Source organism: Lissotriton helveticus, assembly GCF_964261635.1.
Source record: "Lissotriton helveticus chromosome 1_1 unlocalized genomic scaffold, aLisHel1.1 SUPER_1_unloc_25, whole genome shotgun sequence".
NCBI classification, from domain to species: domain Eukaryota; kingdom Metazoa; phylum Chordata; class Amphibia; order Caudata; family Salamandridae; genus Lissotriton; species Lissotriton helveticus.
The window spans coordinates 434,676-453,650 of record NW_027611665.1 but is presented as its reverse complement, the minus strand read 5'-3'; the positions used below and the strand labels follow the sequence as shown (position 1 = coordinate 453,650).

General features: G+C 48.5%; 1 pseudogene across 1 annotated transcript in view; it reads right to left on the bottom strand.

Moving 5' to 3' along the window:
- Window positions 1-7,590: 7,590 nt before the first annotated feature.
- LOC144805788 (uncharacterized) overlaps window positions 7,591-18,975 on the bottom strand; it is a 107,158-nt pseudogene continuing 95,773 nt past the window's right edge. Inside the window, exon 6 of the transcript XR_013605599.1 lies at window positions 7,591-11,056. The product of XR_013605599.1 is annotated as an uncharacterized LOC144805788 (transcript). The remainder of the gene's footprint in view (window positions 11,057-18,975) is intronic.

Below are 18,975 nucleotides of genomic sequence, written 5' to 3'. Positions count from 1 at the left end.
GTGCCCACTCTGCCCCCTAACATATTTTTTAGGTTGAGCATCAGCGCATGCGCTGTCTGCAAGACCTGCTGTAATCATTACAAGGGGTGTGATCCCACCTGGTTGCTTGCCATTGGTTTACTCCTCCATCACTCTTCTTTGTTGGCTTCTGATTGGTTGGCACTCCTGTAACATCACTTGGTGTTTTCTCTCAGGAGCACCGGCCAACTACAGTTTTGTTACGCTGTAGTTGTACATATGCTCCTTTGGGGACTACTGCTTTTATATCCACACCCGTATTACTTTTCTCCACACGTGCGCAATGCTTCATGTTTCGCAGGGCGCCCGTTTCTACTTATTTAGTTTATTGTTACGGTTCAGAAGTTGCCTCCGTGCAAGGCAGTCATTCCCGTTCCTAATCTCATCAAATGGTAACTTGATGTTTCAACAATAAATAACAGTGTTATTTAAGCCATACAAAGCCATTTTCCACAAGAAAACAGTTTGTTTGGGTGCTACCTGGCAACATGAAATTTGATTTTAGCGATAATAAAGCATTTTAGAAAATGTGCTTCTTTGTTTTGTACTATTCTTAGTCACCACCTCTTCAGAGGTCATAGAGGCTGGTGGTGCCAGTGTAGGATGGGAAAGGTGAGCAGGAGCCTGCTACCGCTACTAAAGCATTCACAGCACAGGGCTGTACGAAGCAGACTGAGACAAAGGCAGCGCAAAGCCAGCATTCCGTCGTTTTCAGCTCCCCTTCTGCCCCCTCCTCGCATGTGCACAGAACACCGAACTCCAACGGCCCTTGCACTTCATGCACATTAACACGCACGCAATGTACCGTGCAAACGCTAGCAATATGCAAACACGCTTTCTTGCACACAGTTGCCTATTCAGTGCCACACACAACCACGCAAAGTCATTCATGCCCAGGCCTCTCTCATACAAATCATCACATGTATCCTTTTACACTGCCATCACCACAGAAGCTAAAATAGTGGCCACAAAACAACACAAAAGAAACAGCGGAGGTGGTTGCGACTGCAATCGCATCCGGAATAACAACTGACTTCTCATCACCACCGTAGTGGCCGTGGTGCTTCATATGTGCTCCTCCATCCCTCATTTCTCCACACAAATCCCATCAACACCCATGGTGACTAACCGGCCCTACTTTTTACGGGCTCTCCATAAGAATGCCTTTATACGAAGCCACGTCTATAATTTTCATTATTTTGGGTGACAGCCAATGAAGCGGTGTGTTTCACCCTCTAATGGTCGCCCCAGACTTTTTGTAGAGAGCTACTATGATTGGCTTGAAAGCCATCAGCCAATACTAGTGCTCGCTGCTCCACTGCAGGACTTATATCGGCCAATGAAAACAGCTTTGGTTACCCAGCCTTGGGTTGCTTTAGCTCCCGCAAATCACACTTTCAGTGTTATTCTAAATTGTTTACAGTGTCCTGCACTTTTCAAACTGCAACTCCGTTTGAAACCGGTCACCAAGTCAGCCATGGGCTTCATTACCCCCTTCAATCAACTTCTCCAAGGTAAGTGGAATAATTATGCTTTTCATGTTTTGAAGATTTACATTTGCGTTTAGTTTCAGTAGAATGAAATGTATCTATGGTCACAGTGTTTTCACTCTTCCTCTCTGTATCCACATGTGTAGTTGTTGACACCCCCACCCATGTAGCCGGACACACGCTCGACCCTATCTTCACCTCCAGCAAACACATCTCCTTCGATCGCACCACAGCTCTCCACTGGACGGACCACAGCTGTGTTCATTTCAGCTACAAATCCACCCTGACCCACATCAGCCCACAACCAATTCCCCGAAGAAACTGGAACAAAATCACCTCCGAACAACTCCTAACATCACTCAACCAAAACCCCCCACCCTCTCATCGGACCCAAACCAAGCGGCAACCAATCTCAAGCAATGGATCACCCACAGCGCTGACGAATTAGCGCCCTTAAAAAAGCACCAGATCAAATCAACCAGCAAAAAGGCTCCCTGGTTCAATGATGACCTTAAAAATTCCAAGAAGCTATGCCGCACCCTGGAGAAAACTTGGAGAAATAACCAAACCACCGACAACATGTCCACCCTCAAGGCAGCCACCCGCAAACACCACCAACTGATTCGTTCCACCAAGAAATCAGCATTCAAGGATCGTCTCGACAACAACACCCATAACAGCAAGGAACTCTTCAATATCGTCAAAGAATTCACCAACCCCACCGCAGCTTCCAACGACATCACTCCCTCATAAGACCTCTGCGACGCGCTATCCTCCTTCTTCTACAACAAAATTGCCGACATCCAAAACAGCTTCAAGAACTCTCCCAGCGATCATCACGCCCCACCCTCTCCAGACCCTACTCCCCCTACTAACAACCTCAGTGCCTGGAACACAATCACCACTGAAGACACCATCCGCCTCATGAACTCAATACACTCTGGCTCGCCTTCTGACCCCTGTCCCCACCACATCTTCAACAAAGCTGACTCCATCATCGCACCCCAACTCCGCGATGTCATCAACTGCTCTTTCAACTCTGCCACCTTTCCAGAAAGCTGGAAACACGCCGAACTCAGCGCCCTTCTGAAAAAACCCACAGCAGACCCCTCAGAACTGAAAAACTACCAACCCATATCCCTCCTCCCATTCCCGGCCAAAGTCATCGAGAAAGCCGTCAACAGCCAACTCGCTGCCTTCCTTGAATCCAACAACTCCCTTGATCCATCTCAATCCGGGTTTCGAGCCAAACACAGCACCGAAACAGCCCTCATTGCAGCGACCGACGACATTCGATCACTCCTGGACAACGGTGAAACAGTGGCCCTCATCCTACTCGACCTTTCCGCCGATTTCGACACAGTCTGCCACAGCACCCTTATACAACGACTCAGCAACATCGGCATTCAAGGAAAAGCCTTGGACTGGATCACCTCATTCCTCGCTGGGAGAACTCAAAGAGTCCGACTTCCCCCATTCTACTCAGAGGCCACCGAAGTCATCTGCGGCGTACCTCAAGGTTCCTCACTCAGTCCCACCCTCTTCAACGTCTACATGAGTCCTCTCGCCTCCATCGCGCGTCAACACAACCTCAACATCATCTCTTACGCCGAGCACACCCAGCTAATCCTTTTTCCTCACCAATGACCCCAACACAGCCAAATCCAACCTTCACGAAGGCATGAAAGAAGTAGCCGAATGGATGAAACAGAGCCGCCTAAAACTCAACTCAGACAAAACCGAGGTGCTCATCCTAGGATCCTCACCCTCAGCTTGGGACGACTCTTGGTGGCCTTCCGCTCTGGGCACAGCACCCACACCCACAGACCACGCACGCAACTTGGGCTTCATCTTGGACTCCTCTCTCTCGATGTCCAGACAAGTCAACGCCGTCTCGTCCTCCTGCTTCAACATCCTTCGCATTCTCAAAAAGATCTTCCGCTGGATCCCACTCGAGACAAGAAAGACTGTCACCCATGCTCTGGTCACGAGCCGACTGGACTATGGTAACACACTTTACGCCGGAATCACAACAAAATTACAGAAAAAACTCCAGCGTATTCAAAACGCATCAGCGAGACTCATACTAGACATCCCGCGCCAAGATCATATCTCCGGACATCTAAAAGACCTTCATTGGCTCCCCGTCAACAAAAGAATTACTTTCCGCCTTCTCACCCACGCACACAAAGCCCTCCACAATATAGGACCCGAATGCCTCAACACTCGACTATCCTTCTACAAACCCAACCGCCAACTAAGATCGTCCAATCAAGCCCTCGCCACAGTTCCACGCATCCGGAAATCCACCATGGGTGGCAGGTCCTTCTCCTTCCTGGCTGCCAAGACCTGGAACTCACTCCCAACACACCTCTGCCTTACTCAAAACCACATCTCCTTCAGAAAAGAACTGAAAACCTGGCTATTCGACAAATAATGAACCCCTTCCCCAAGCGCCTTGAGACCCTCTGGGTGAGTAGCGCGCTATACAAATGCCCGAACTTGAACTTGAACTTGAACTTAGTTGTTCCTTCGCTCTTTCCATCTTTCTCTTTCCCTATATCTCTCTGCTGGTTCCCATTCCCAGTGCACTAGGTCTCGCATTTACGAGAGTTTGTGTTATTGGCATTGTACATGATAATCCCTTTTATTTGAGTTTTGTTTCTTAAAACATAAATAAAAGGCATTGTCATTTACAATGCTTATAACTTAAACTCTTGCAGATGCGAAGCCTATTGCATTGAAAATGCTTGTTTAATTAATTTATTATGTCACTGAGTCTGGTAAAGGCTGCCAAAACATATTGTTCAGGTTGAAACCAACCAATCAGGATTGACTACTGCCTCCTAATTTGGTCAATCAGAGCACATCTGGACACCAACTGTCTAAATATAAAATTATTTTTGACACTTAATTTCTCAAAAACTACTGATTGGATTTACACCAAATAACAAAAAGCTAAATCTGTGGGCCAAGATCTAGCTTCATGCCAAAGTTAGTGTAATGCTGTTCAGCAGTTTTTGTTACAGCACTGTTTAAAGAAGTCTATGGAAAATACAAGGGGGAGACCCCTGTTTTTCTCGGCCCCCTCCTGATGGATCACCTCGAAATTTTCCAGGAAGGAGCTGAAATGAGAGGCCTACTTGTTTTTTATAATGCCCCTGGGTCGGCCAGATCCTGGGGGATAATAAGCTTCAGAATTAGGAGAGAGGGCGCACACATGGCCCCACTTCCCCAGGCCAGTTATGACCCTGGAGACCACCCCCAGAGCCTAGCTATCCAACCCAGAGAGGAGGGGGGCAGATTCCTCCATCCTGGGCCAATTTAGGACCAGGCAACCCCATTACCTGGGGCCCAGCCGTAATTGTAATGAGGGTAGCCATGCAGCCCACCTCCCCGGGCCGATTTCGGATTAACAGGGGGGCATCCCCAGGCATGAAGCAAAAATCATGAGGGAGGGGAACACGCAGCCCCCTCCCCAGGTCAATTTCAGCCCCAGGGACCCCATCCATGGGGCAGGCTGTAAAAGCAAATGGGAATGGGGCAACATGCACCCCTCCCAGGGCCAATATTAAGCCTGGGGACTCCATACTCCATTGCCAGCTTGGCTATGCCCTGGGGTGCCCACACCCAGAGCATAGCAGTTTCCTTGCCCGCACTGGTCCGAACACGGAAACCTGTGTTTGCTCTCGCTTTGTGGGAGCAATTTTAAAGCTCCTGCAAAGCGAGAACAAACACTATATCTGCTCCCAGCAGGCAGGAGCATTGAGAAATGCACCTGGCTGCTGAGAGCAGACTTTATAATTGATTCCCTGCCCGCTGTGAAGTGGGCAGAGAAACAGATGAAAAAATTGCTCTCGTATGCAGGGAGCAGCATTTGTAGCTTGTCCCTGCGAGCGGGAGCAATGCTAGTTCATGCCGTAGGCATGGAGCATCTGAGGCAGTACCCTAAGGTAACTATTACTCGCACCCTGGTCATGCACTGCTAATTACCCACATATTACATCACTCATGATAACTTCTATGCCATCATTGATGATATAATTTGCAGGGAAATTATGCATGGTGGGCGCGCAAGTTAAAGTTGCCCGAGGGTACGAATTATAGTTTCTTGAGATAACTTTAACCATTACTGCTGCATTTCTATGGTTTTGTGTATAAATTGTGAACTGAACTATACCGTCCCTATAACCTTTGTTTTTTTAGCTAATTTCTCAGGTTTTTAAAATTCTACTTCCTAACTATAACGTGCCTGTAAACTTTGTTTTTTTTTCAGGGGATAAATATATAAATATATATATAATATTTATAGTTAAGCATCCAAAGAACTATGGAATTACTAGCCCCTAGACAAACTCATAACCTAGGAGGAGCAACATTCTGGATTATGACATTTGCTGAGCATTTCAACAAAAACAAAAAAAACAAATAATCATTACTTTATAACTGCTGACCCTTCACCCTTACTTGGTGCTCATAGGTTTGTGAGAAGCTCTTTGTACTGAGCTCCTCCATTCCACAATAATTCCTATCAATAATTTTGCCGTCATGCATTGATTCTGTCATATAACCAGTTAGAATTTGGTTGAATGAGTCTCTGTAAATAAGAAACTCATAACATATATTTATACAATGAATCTAACCGGGACTCATTTACACAGCCAACTGTGACCAAGATCCAGCTCGATGAAAAACTCCTCTCTTATATATAATTCATCTAACCCCGACTCATTTACACAGCCAGTGGTGAGCCAATTTCAAGCTCAATTATAAACACCTTTGTTGTATACAATCAATATAATAGTGAATCAGTTACATAATCAGCGGTTGGTGAGTTAATATCCAGCTCGATGATAAACACCTCTGTTATATACAATTCATCTAAGCATGACTCGTTTACAGAACTAGTGGTGAGTCAATATCCAGCTCGATGATAAACATCTCTGTTATATAGAATTCATCTAACCATGAATCATTTACATACCCAGCGGTGAGCCAAGATCCAGCTCGAAGATAAACACCTCTGTTACATACAATTCATCTAACCGTGACTCATTTACACAGCCAGCGGTGACCAAAATCCAGCTCAATGATGAACACCTCTGTTGTATACAATCCATCTAACCATGAATCAGCTACATAGTCAGCGGTGCCTTAATATCCAGCTTCATGATAAACACCTCTGTTGTATACATTCCATCTAATCGTGAATCAGCTACATAGTCAGCGGTGCGTTAAGATCCAGCTTGATGATAAACACCTCTGGTAAAGGGCCACTATGATGGGTGCATTTACAGATGCAATGATGGACAATGGCGTCACTTCTTCCACATCAGGGCTTGAGTGGTGAATGCCGTGCACTGCAAGCATTAACCCTGAGAGTCACAGCTCACATTCTTCTCCTTTCTTTTTTTAATGTCAGGGCCTGAGTGGTAAATGCAGTGCACTGCAAGCATTACCACAGAGAGCCGCAGCTCTCGATCTGATCCTTTCACTTGTTCCGCGTCAGGGCTTGGGTGGTAAATGTTGTGTACTGCAAGCAATATATCCGAGTGACAGTTCACATTCTTCTCATTTCACTTTGCTTTTGGACACTGTTCTCTTGCCGCTGTCACTGAATCATTACTGTTGTAGAAAACAACCAAACACCACAATCAGCTGTGACTATTCACCAGTGTGTGCTTGTTAAATTAGTTCTTCTTGCAGGGACTCAGTCCAAGTGTCTTGAGTTTATAGGTTTTATCACTGATCCCTAAAGTTAGCTGAAAATACCCTTCTTAGTCCAAGCATTGTTTCTGCTTTTGTTGCGGGGATTCTGCTAATGCACAGAACTATGCTCAGGAATCCAGGACCTCAGTGTATTGTGGTGTACCAAAAATCCACCTCAGTGCCCAGAACCCCGATCAAACTAGCAACAGTGTCTCATTCATTCTCCGTACTACAGCGAAGCTACCAATGATTAGACAACCCAGAAGAAGTGACTTTGGGACCTCTCAGGAATACTGGGAATCAAGAACACTCTTTTGTTTTTATTCTCATAAATGTCCACAACGTGAGCAATCAGAGACACGGTATAGTTTAAAATATTTATTTCAACTACGTGCTCTAAGATGCAGTATCTTTGATAACATAAGTAAAAAGATGCATAAAATCAATACAATCAGCATTGTTACAATTCCATAAAATACAAAGGGAGAAATCATATTATAATGATAGTGGAACCAGGTCTATAGCGCCTTGTGTACCACCCTCCCTTTGCTAGGAGCTAGGTATTATAATAATAGAAGATCTCTAGGTTAAAATTGGGAACCCCATAACTCCAAAGTCAGGTGAAGTGAATCACATCCCAGATCAGCACAGCTCTTTGTCGATGGAAAGGTTTTTTCCAAGTGCTAGACTCTTGCATGCAGTGCAATATTCAAAGCACCTGAGTTTCAGAAATGAGCAGTTGTGTTTGTGTTGTGTCTAGAGCGTGGGCCGATCAACCTGCACCAACAGCATACATTGTTTTTTAACCTTGAACACTTTGTGCAGCCTTGAGGTCGCAGTGTGAGTCTAGAGATGTGAAAAACGACCGTTCGCATGTGAAGGAAAAGCAAACAGTTTGTCTTTATAAAAACAGAGACATGTAGTGTCATGTGCAAAAGCAGCAAAATGGTGTTTGAGTAACTAACGCACTTATGCTAATATAGCAATGTGTGCAGGCAGAATCATATTCATCCCGACACTTTTACAGGTAGCATGAACAGGAACACCTGGATGTTTTTCTCTGTAACTCTTCATTGCCAAATAAAAACTACCAGTGTTTCTTTTCTTTTATTCCACATTGTGCTAGTCTCCCAGTGGATTTCCTGTTGTATCACATTTTTTCTATGTGTACCGAAGTGAACAATCACTGGGAACAGACACTTTCAATATTCTACAAATCTTTGGTTTTCTTCTTTTCTTCTAGTCGTGTCTTCATTCATCTGGTATTTGAATATCCCACATAATTATATATTTGTTCCTGTAATTCCTTCATCTCACAATAACTGCACTGTTCTGCTCTTGTCTATGTCCTCAGTTGAGTCAATATTATTGTTAATGTTCTTAAGTTCTTTCTGAATTCACTGCATCTCTGGGATTATTTCGAAGTGAGTTCCCTGAAGGTGTGTGTTCGCTGAGGCTATGGATCAGAAATTGACAAAAGCTCGTCACACTTTTAGTGCAATTGTAAGGTTTACCCCAGGTGTGTTTGCAATTGACAAAATCACTTCTGACATTCATTGCAATGCTCTTTTTTACTCTGTGTATGTTAGTTGTAGAGTATCTGTAGGTTTAATACCTGACAGAAGATATTCACACATTCACTGCACCTGAAAGGTTTTTTCTCTGTGTGCATTAACTGATGAATCCTTAATGCAAAAGATTTCTTAAAGGTACTTCTACACTCACTACAGTTGTATGGTATTTACAGAGTGTGTGTAAGCTGATGTCTATATAGGCTTGACAATTGACTAAATTTCTTTAAACATTCATTGCACTTGAAGGCTTTTCTTCTGCGTGTGTTCGCTGATGCCTGTTTAGGATTGATAATGGACTACAGCTTTTCAAGCATTCATGGCATTTAAAAGATGTTTTTCTCCTTTGTGAGCTCGCTGATGATTTCCTAATGCTGAAGAGTAAGTAAAACTACTTCCAAATTCAATGCAATAGTATGTTTTTCCCCTGTGTGTATTCGCTGATGTCTCCGGAGGTCTGTTAACTGACTGAAGCTCTTTACACATTCACTGCACTGGTATGGTTTTTCCCCTGTGTGTATTCTCTGATGTGCGTGGAGCTGTGAAATTTGACTGAAGCTCTTTACACATTCACTGCACTGGTATGGTTTTTCCCCTGTGTGTGTTCTCTGATGTCTATGGAGGTTTGATAATTGACTGAAGCTCTTCACACATTCCTTGCAATGGTATGGTTTTTCCCCTGTGTGTGTTCGCTGATGTGTTTGGAGTTTTGCTAACGTACTGAAATTCTTCACACATTCACTGCAATGGTATGGTTTTTCCCCTGTGTGTTTTCTCTGATGTGTGTGGAGGTTTGATAATTGACTGAAGCTCTTCACACATTCCTTGCAATGGTATGGTTTTTCCCCTGTGTGGGTTTGCTGATGTGTTTGGAGTTCTTGTAACCGGCAGAAGGTCTTTACACATTCCTTGCAATGGTATGGTTTTTCCCCTGTGTGTATTTTCTGATGTGTGTGTAGCTGTGAAATCTGATTGAAGCTCTTCGCAGATTCACTGCATTGGTATGGTTTTTCCCCTGTGTGTATTCGCTGATGTGTTTGGAGATGTGATAACCGACTGAAGCTCTTTACACATTTATTGCAATGGTATGGTTTTTCCCCTGTGTGGATTCTCTGATGTGTGTGGAGGTTTGATATCTGACTAAAGCTCTGCACACATTCATTGCAATGGTATGGTTTTTCCCCTGTGTGTATTCGCTGATGTCTTTGGAGATGTGATAACTGACTGAAGCTCGTCACACATTCAGTGCAATGGTATGGTTTTTCCCATGTTTGTATTCGCTGATGCTCTTTTATGGTTTCTAATTGGCTAAAGTTCTTGACATATTCAGTGCAATTGCACGATTTTTCTCCTGACCGTGTTTCCTGAAGGGTCAGCATAGTTAATAAACCACTTGATTTATTTTGGACGCTTGATTTCCGATTTAACAATAATATACAAGAGTCACTAAATACCTGCCACATTCATAATATCAGTAAGACTTCCTTGTGGGTGATTGCATCTTTAGATTGGATAATGGCTTTGCATGCTTGCGGGTAAAGCCTAATATTCCTTCCGGTAGGTGCAACTTGGGACAATACTCTGTACTTCAGAGAGCAGAACTCCGCTTTCCTTTAGCCTTAGTTGTTAGGCTCCACTTCATTGTGCTTTTCCCTGATGCCTGCGGTTTGGCTAGAAAGTGTTTGCAATACACCTAGAGCACTGAATGGTGGTGTGTTGCCAGTTTAGATAGCGAAGCACTGCTCTAGCCATATCATGATGGTGAAGCGACTTGTAATGTGTACAGCTACTCCAAAGAGTGTCCCGGGGCAAAGCACAGGTCAGAAAAGAAAGTAAATCTGTTTGTTTTCAAACATGGACAAAAAGCCAAGTTTTTAACCTTTTTTAAACATTTTCATGTTGCTAACAGCTCAAAACTGAAGAGGGAGTTTGTTCCAAGCTATGGATCCCAAATAGACACGAGACCTTCCTCCAACTCTCATACCGGCCTCATGATCAAAGCTGGTGTTGGACGCTTGTTTATACAGCAGGTGGTTAGTCAGTTTTGTTGCCTTAATTTTGTAGAGGTCATTTCTTCGTCTTGGGGTGTCGAGGTGCAGATCTCAGACTCAGACACTCACTGAATTGCCTTTGACCGCGTCTTCCTGGATCGTCCTCTGCCTCTGATAGCACTGATGTTTTTGGAGCTCCTTATTTTTGATAATTTTTGCAGGTTTGATGTGTTATCTTCATTATTCATAATCAATCCGTGCATTTAAGGCTTATTTTCTGTTGGATGTAAAGAAATGCAATATTACTAAATGCAAATGTAATAGAATGTGAATACACAATATTTAACCAGCTGTAGAAGACATCTCTTCTCTACCATATTTGAAATTTAGTGAGGAATATTTTAGCATACATGGATATTTCATTAAAACTGTGGTTGAACATGTCACATTGTATTTACTTCTGAAAAGGTAGTGATTTACCATTATTCACTGAGTAACTTACTAAAGAAAGGGCAGCCGCAGAGCACTCGTGCTACAGGTAGAGTTTTGGGTAGATACACATGGATAAGATTTCAATTAACCAGAACAGATTGTGGAAAAAGAGAGGAATCAGGAAGCGCTGCCGTTAATTCAGTTTCAGGAAGTATCTACCAAAGGTGGCTCTTCAGGAAGTGTATAACAAAGGTAACTCTTCAGGAAGTGTACAACAAAGGTAACTCTTCAGGAAGTATTTAACTAAGGTAACTCTTCAGGAAGTATACATGACAAAGGTAACTCTTTAGAAAGTATACATGACAAAGGTAACTCTTTAGAAAGTATATATGACAAAGGTAACTCTTCAGGAAGTATTTAACCAAGGTAACTCTTCAGGAAGTGTACAACAAAGGTAACTCTTCAGGAAGTGTACAACAAAGGTAACTCTTCAGGAAGTATTTAACCAAGGTAACTCTTCAGGAAGTGTATAACAAAGGTAACTCTTCAGGAAGTGAATAACAAAGGTAACTCTTTAGGAAGTGTATAACAAAGGTAACTCTTTAGGAAGTATACATGACAAAGGTAACTCCAGACACCTTTTTCACAATGCTTTCCTGTTCACACTGGATCAGCTAAAATTCCAACTCCCGCCTTTACCTTGCAGCTCATTAAGGGCCTCACTACGAGTGCCCTCATGATCGCCGTACACACGGTGGCGGTCCAACTGCCACCATCCTGGCAGTCTGACCGCCGTATTATGAGTGTGGTGGTGGGACCGCCAGTGCCATCAGACCGCCACCCCGCGAGGATCAAGGATCCCGCTGTGGAGGCGGTCTGCAAACACCCCGAATATGTTGGCAGTGCCGATGCCGACATCGCTGAGCATATTACGGTCTGCATATCTACCGTCCTTTTCATGGCAGGGACCCCACCATGAAAAGGATAAAGGACATGCAGGTATGGGGGTCCTCACAGGGCCCCGGCTGATTCTGCTCCTGGGGTTGCATGCGGGGGGCACATGTTGCGCCACCCCATGGAATTGCACCCTTGTTCCAGCACATGCATGACATGGTGCAAGAACATGCTGCAGGCACTCTTAAGGTGGTTATATGCTGTTTAGGCTCTCTAATGAGCCTAATACAGCCGCCGCGAGACCGCTGTTGCACCGCCCACCCACCCTGGATTTAGGTCATAATCTGGCGGCGGGCTCTCAATGGGCTTGGCAGTCTGCCTGGTACCTCCGCTGTGTTAGTCCCATTGGAAGACCGCCACACTCGTAATAAAGCCCTAAGTCACCTTCAACACATTTTACAGCCCTCCTGGTTCAAGCATTTCTGGATCCTTCTAACCTGGAAGACTGGAGCATTATCCTGAGTTGAGGTGGATTTTCTATCAGTGTAATATATATCAATCAATCAATCAATCAATCATGCCATTTGTATAGCGCACTACTGCCCCGGGAGGGTCTCAAGGCGCTTTGGGGGAGTGGTATGCTACTGCTCGAACAGCCAGGTCTTGAGTTGTGTCCTGAAGGCGAGATGGTCCTGGGTCAGCCGAAGGTGGATGGGGAGGGAGTTCCAAGTCTTGGCAGCCAGGTAAGAGAAGGATCTTCCTCCGGCGGTGGCTCTTCGGATGCGTGGTACGGCTGCGAGGGCGAGGCTGGTGGACCGTAGCTGGCGGGTGGGTGTGTAGAAGGTCAGGCGGTCGTTGAGGTACTTGGGGCCCAGGTCGTGGAGAGACTTGTGTGCGTGGGTGAGGAGCCGGAACGTGATCCTCTTGTCGACGGGGAGCCAGTGCAGGTTCCTCAGGTGGCTGGAGATGTGGCTGCGTCGGGGGACATCCAGGATGAGTCGGGCGGAGGCGTTCTGGATGCGCTGGAGTCTTTTCTGTAGCTTGGCTGTGGTTCTGGCGTAGAGGGCGTTTCCGTAGTCCAGTCGGCTGGTGACGAGTGCCTGGGTGATAGTCTTCCTGGTCTCGGTCGGGATCCAGCGGAAGATCTTGCGAAGCATACGCAGGGTATTGAAGCACGATGAGGAGACGGCGTTGACTTGTCTGGTCATCGAGAGGGAGGGGTCCAGGATGAAGCCCAGGTTGCGTGTGTGGTAGGTTGGCTTGGGTGCGGTGCCCAGGGCTGGGAGCCACCAGGAGTCGTCCCAGGCGGAGGGTGAAGATCCCAGGATGAGGACTTCCGTCTTGTCCGAGTTCAGTTTCAGGATCTATTTACAACAAGGAACTTGAAAATAGAAGGCTGACCAGGAAGCCACAAGAAGGCTGAAATGGCCGAAAGATAGCCCTTGATAGTGCCCAGGACAGAGCCCTGCTGGGCGACAGAAAGAAGAAAGAGGAAAACCTCTGAAAGAGGGGCAGAGAGAGGATCCACAGCCTTTGCTGTGCATCATGCCACAAATTTGTTCCACCTGCAGGCATATACCGTTTTTGTGGGGGGGCGCCTGTCTGGCAGAATAGCATCACAGACTTCAGGAGGCAAGTCAAATGGCCTCAACTGTCGCTGCTCAATCTCCACGCATGGAGGTGGAGGCTGGACAGGTTCGGGTGGAGGACTGTTCCCTGCTGCTATGACAGAAGGTCCTCCTGAAGAGGCAGTCGAATCGGGGGATCGATTCACATTCTGAGTAGCTCGAGATACCAGTATCTTCGTGCCCAATCCGGAGCCACAAGGATGACTTGGGCCCGGTCGTGCCTGATCTTCTTCAGCACTCTGGGCAGAAGTGGGATAGGCAGAAAGGCGTACAACAGACCGCAACTCCATTCGCAACGAAAAGCATCGCCGAGCTAGTGCCGCCTTGGAAATTCCAACGCGTAGAACTGAAGACATTGCGCGTTCTCTTCGGTGGCGAATAGATCTAACCAAGGCTCTCCCCACTGCTGAAAGAGACCTTGCACCACGTCCGAGTACAGACGCCATTCGTGACCGATCATGCACCGGCGGCTGAGTTTGTCCGCCCTGGTGTTCGGCGAACCTGCAAGGTGTTGAACCACCAGGGTGATGCCCTGAAATTCCAGCCATGTCCAGAGGCGCAGAGCCTCCTGACAGAGGGTCCACAACCCCACCCCCCCCTTGTTTGTTGCAGTACCACATGGCGGTGGTGTTGTCCGTGAACACCTGCACTACACTTCCCCGGACAGAGGGAAGGAATGCCTTCAGTGCAAGTCGGATCGCCCGCAGCTCCAGAAGGTTGATATGGAGCCGGAGACCAGAGGCCTCGGATCTCCGCCTGTCCCATGTGGCCACCCCATCCTAGGAGGGACGCACCCGTCACCACTGTGTGCTCCGGTTGGGGAAGGGAGAGGGATCTGCCACTGACCCAATCGCGGTCCATGAGCCACCACTGCAGCTGTCTCGCAGTGCCCTTCGAGATCAGGACGTGGTCAGTCAGGTTGCCCTGATGCTGTGCCCACTGGAACTTCAGGTCCCACTGGAGAGCCCGCATCCGCCACCTGGCGTGATGTACCAGCAGGATGCAGGAGGCCATCAGCCCCAGGAGCAGCAGGGTAATTCTGACCGAAACTCTGGATAAAGGCTGAAAGATTGGAAACAGATCCTGAATATCCCAAACCCGCTGCTCAGGAGGATACACCCAAAACTGCGCGAGTGTAGAACCGCTCCGATGAAGAGGATCTTCTGAGAGGGACTCAGGTGTGACTTCGGCACGTTGATGGAGAACCCCAGCGAGTGCAGGAGACCGGCCGTACTCTGGAGGTGGAAGACGACTGTCTGGGGCGAGCCCGCCTTCAACAACCAGTGGTCGAGATAGGGGAAGACTGGAACCCCTAATCTGCGCAGATGAGCTGCAACCACTGCCATCACTTTAGTGAACACCCGGGGGGCACTGGTAAGGCAGAAGGGGAGCACGGTAAACTGAAAGTGCTCGTGGCCTACCATGAACTGCATGTAACGCCGGTGGGCCAGCAGGACATGAATATGGAAATAGGTGTCCTGCAAGTCCAAAGCTACCATCCAGTCTCCAGGGTCTACGGCAGCCAGAACCTGAGGTAAAGTCAGCATCTTGAGCTTCTCCTTCAGGAGGAAGCCGTTGACGCTCCTGAGGTCCAAGATAGAGCACAGGCCCCCTTTACCCTTCTTTGGAACAAGAAAGGAGTGGGAATAACAACCACGTCCTACTTCTGGACTAGGAACGCGCTCGATGGCCCCCTTGGCCAAGAGGGCCGTAACTTCCTCTCGCAGAAGTTATAAGTGATCCCGCGACATGATACTGTGGTGGCATGGCTGGAGGTGTCGCCTCAAAGGGGAGGGAGTAGCCCCTTCGGATGATTTGCAGCACCCACCTGTCCGAAGTGATGGAACGCCAGTGGAGTACGTGATGGCAAACCCTGCCTCCGACTGGAGTGGAATGAGCCTGAAAGCTCGGACTAGGAAGGCTTTGAGGCAGAAGCTGCGGGAGCTGATGTGGACTGACCGGCTCTCTGACCCCCTGCTCCGCCACGGCAGGCAGCACGTCCGCGACCGCGTTGAGGCTGTACAAACGTGTAGGGGTGCCCCTTCCGTGGCCACGAAAGAGACGAAAAGCAGAAGTTTACTGGCGCTGGCCCGACAGGCCCAAGGACTTGGCCATAGCCCTGAAGTCCTTAAAGCGCTCAAGCTCGCTATCTGCTTTGTCGCCAAAGAGGAGACGGCCATCAAAGGGCATGTCCATGAGTGTGTTCTGGACATCTCCTGAAAAACTGGCGGACCTCAGCCAGGCGTGACGAGTAATCGCCACAGTCGTTGAATTTGCTCTGCCCAGCGAGTCCGTGGTGTCAAGTCCACATCGGATGGAATACCGTGCTGCGTCTCGGCCGTCAGCGACAGCCTGGGCGAGCCGTGTCTGGGCCTCCGCCGGACACTGGGGCAGCACGTCCGCCACCGTATCCCAGAGAGTGGGTGTAACAGCCCAAAAGGCATGCAGTGTTAATGGACCGCAATCCTAGGCTGACCGAGAAGAACAGTTTCTTGCCAAACTGATCTAGCCTTTTGGATTCCTGATCCGGCGGAGCGGTCGGGAATGCGGTCTGGGACGTGGAGGCCTGGATAACCAGATTCTCGGGGGTGGAGTGGGTGGACAGAAAGCAGGGGTCGCCCGGAGCGGGGGGTTGGCGTCGGTCCACATACTGATCCACAGGGAGAACTGTGGAGGGCTTGGACCAAGTGCACATCAGAAAGTCAGTGAGGGCCTCATTAAACGGCAGCAGAGGCTTCGTAGAGCTGACTGGCGGTTGAAGCACCTCGGTGAGGAAGTTAGTCCTCACGCTGCTGCAGGGAGCTCAAGGGCTAGGGCCTTTGCCGCCCTGCGCAACACCACAGCATAAGTAGCCCCCTCCTCCGTAGTCACTGAGGGAGGAGAGAGAAAACCAGTGTCAGGCAAAGTGTCTAGACCACTGGCATCCCCAGCTCAGTCCTGACTTAACTGGCACTGTGTCAGAGGGTCCTCAGACCCCTCCCAGTCCTCCCCTTGATCCGTGTCCTGATTAACAGGCATGTCAAATGTAAAATGTCAAAGGTTCTTATATAGCGCTTTATCACCGATAGGTCTCAAGGCGCTTGCTTTGGGAACCTGGCTGTTCCCTGTGGGATAACCCCTACTGGGCATCCCCAAGGTAAAAGCCAGGCATCCCGCCGCGGTGGGGGGGGGGGGCGTAGTGGAGATTAAGCAAGCTATTGCCCAGAGTTGCAGAGTGTGAACCCGTGATTCGAGTAGGCACCGAAGCGAGAATTGTCGAGTCCGTGGACATTTGGGCTCAAGACCCTGCCGCGTCGGGAATTGAACCCTGGTCCCAGGTCTGACCTCTGCTTCAGGGTCTGCGTCCTCTAACCAGTGAGCCACACTTGCATAAATGACAGAGCCGGGTCATAGGTGAAGGGCTCACCCATCGATGTCAGAGACGCGCTGCTCCGACGCGGAACCGGTACTGGGGCTAAAACCAGGGACGGTGTTGTCCGAGGATGGCGCCGGGGTCAGCACCAGTGGAGAAGTCATAAGGTCAACTGGCGTCGACCGGGATCCAGGCCTGGATCCCACGGGGTCCTGCACGCCGAGACCGAAGTTGCCGACGGCACCGGGGCCGAAGCCGCCAGCAAGTTAGGACTCCCAGTGGGGCCCGAAGCCGCGCCGGCAGGTGTCGACGGCGGGAAGAGAGTCCTCTTGGCAACGAGGAAGTCTCTAATATCGCCCGGAGTCACATTGAGTCCAGGGAGCGGAGGGTGTGGGACAGGATGCGACTCCTGAGCCGCGTGAGTGGCAAGGGGAGTCCGAAGAGCAACACTGCTTCTTTTTGACATGCCTCGACTTACCCGAGTGCGAGGACTTGGATCCGGATCATCGGTGATGACTGCGGCTCCGCGACCAGTTCCTCGACTTCCTCCCCGACTGGGACCTCGAGCGGCACAGAGCCGACTGCCGGAGCTCGAGGAGCTTACGGGAACGCTCCCGCCTAGCCTTCGACGTCAAGGCCCGGCAGTCAGGGCACGACTTGTCATCGTGGTCGCCCCCCAAACAGTAGGGACACCGGCGGAGGGGGTCGGTAACAGACTTCAGTCGGTTAAAGGTGTCACACAGCTTTAAACCGGGCATCCCTACTGGCACCAGGAGTCGAGTCGACTCGACAAAGATAGACAAAAATGTCCAAAAAGTTAGTCAAAAAATGACTAAAGGTACGTGCTCGTCCCGGATCTGCGCTAGCTAGCGCGGAAAAAAGAAGAACTGACGTCAGCGCACGAGGGAGGCCTCTAAGTACTCCAGCGACATCATTCCGGCGATCACGACACCGACACGGAGCCGAAGACGACACCTACCGACGCACAGGGGTACTGCTGACGAAAAACTATCCGTATCCAGTCTGACGCCTGGGGGTAATTCTAAGGTAAGGAATCTACCGGTGCATGACTTACTATGCCCGGTTGCTCTAAAATAATTTGAATTGACTTGCTGCTAACTGGTCTTTACTGCTGCTATTTTAGAATTGACTTTTCATATATTGCCGAATTTTAAAACTTCTCGCATTTTAATTGGAAATCATTTTACTGTGCATTGGGTGCTTTGCTCAGTGTTGTTTGGTCCCTACCTGCCTGTGCCCCGTTCCACAGCGTGTTTTCCCGTTTGCGTGGAGAGCACGGCAGCAGACAGCTAGTCCCCCTGCTCCCATTGGCTGGTGCCGGTCAGGTGGTGCGCCAGACTCGGGGCCGGCCATATTTAATCGGGACGACTGGAATCCTCGGTTGGTTCTCGTTACCGGTGCATGACTTACTATGCCCGGTTGCTCTAAAATAATTTGAATTGACTTGCTGCTAACTGGTCTTTACTGCTGCTATTTTAGAATTTACTTTTCATATATCGCCGAATTTTAAAACTTCTCGCATTTTAATTGGAAATTATTTTACTGTGCATTGGGTGCTTTGCTTAGTGTTGTTTGGTCCCTACCTGCCTGTGCCCCGTTCCACCGCGGGTTTTCCCGTTTGCGTGGAGGGCACGGCGGCAGACTGCTAGTCCCCCCGCGCCCATTGGCTGGTGCCGGTCAGGTGGTGCGCCAGACTCGGGCCGGCCATATTTAATCGGGATGACTTTCTCCGTGCACAGCGGACGCGCGCAGCAGGCGTGCGCCGAAGTTGCACCCGTCCGCGCTAAGGACGCGCAAGGGGCTAGTTGGGCTGGACCACGTTTTACTCTTCATATAAATCGTGAGTTATATTCCCACTCTGCACTTCTT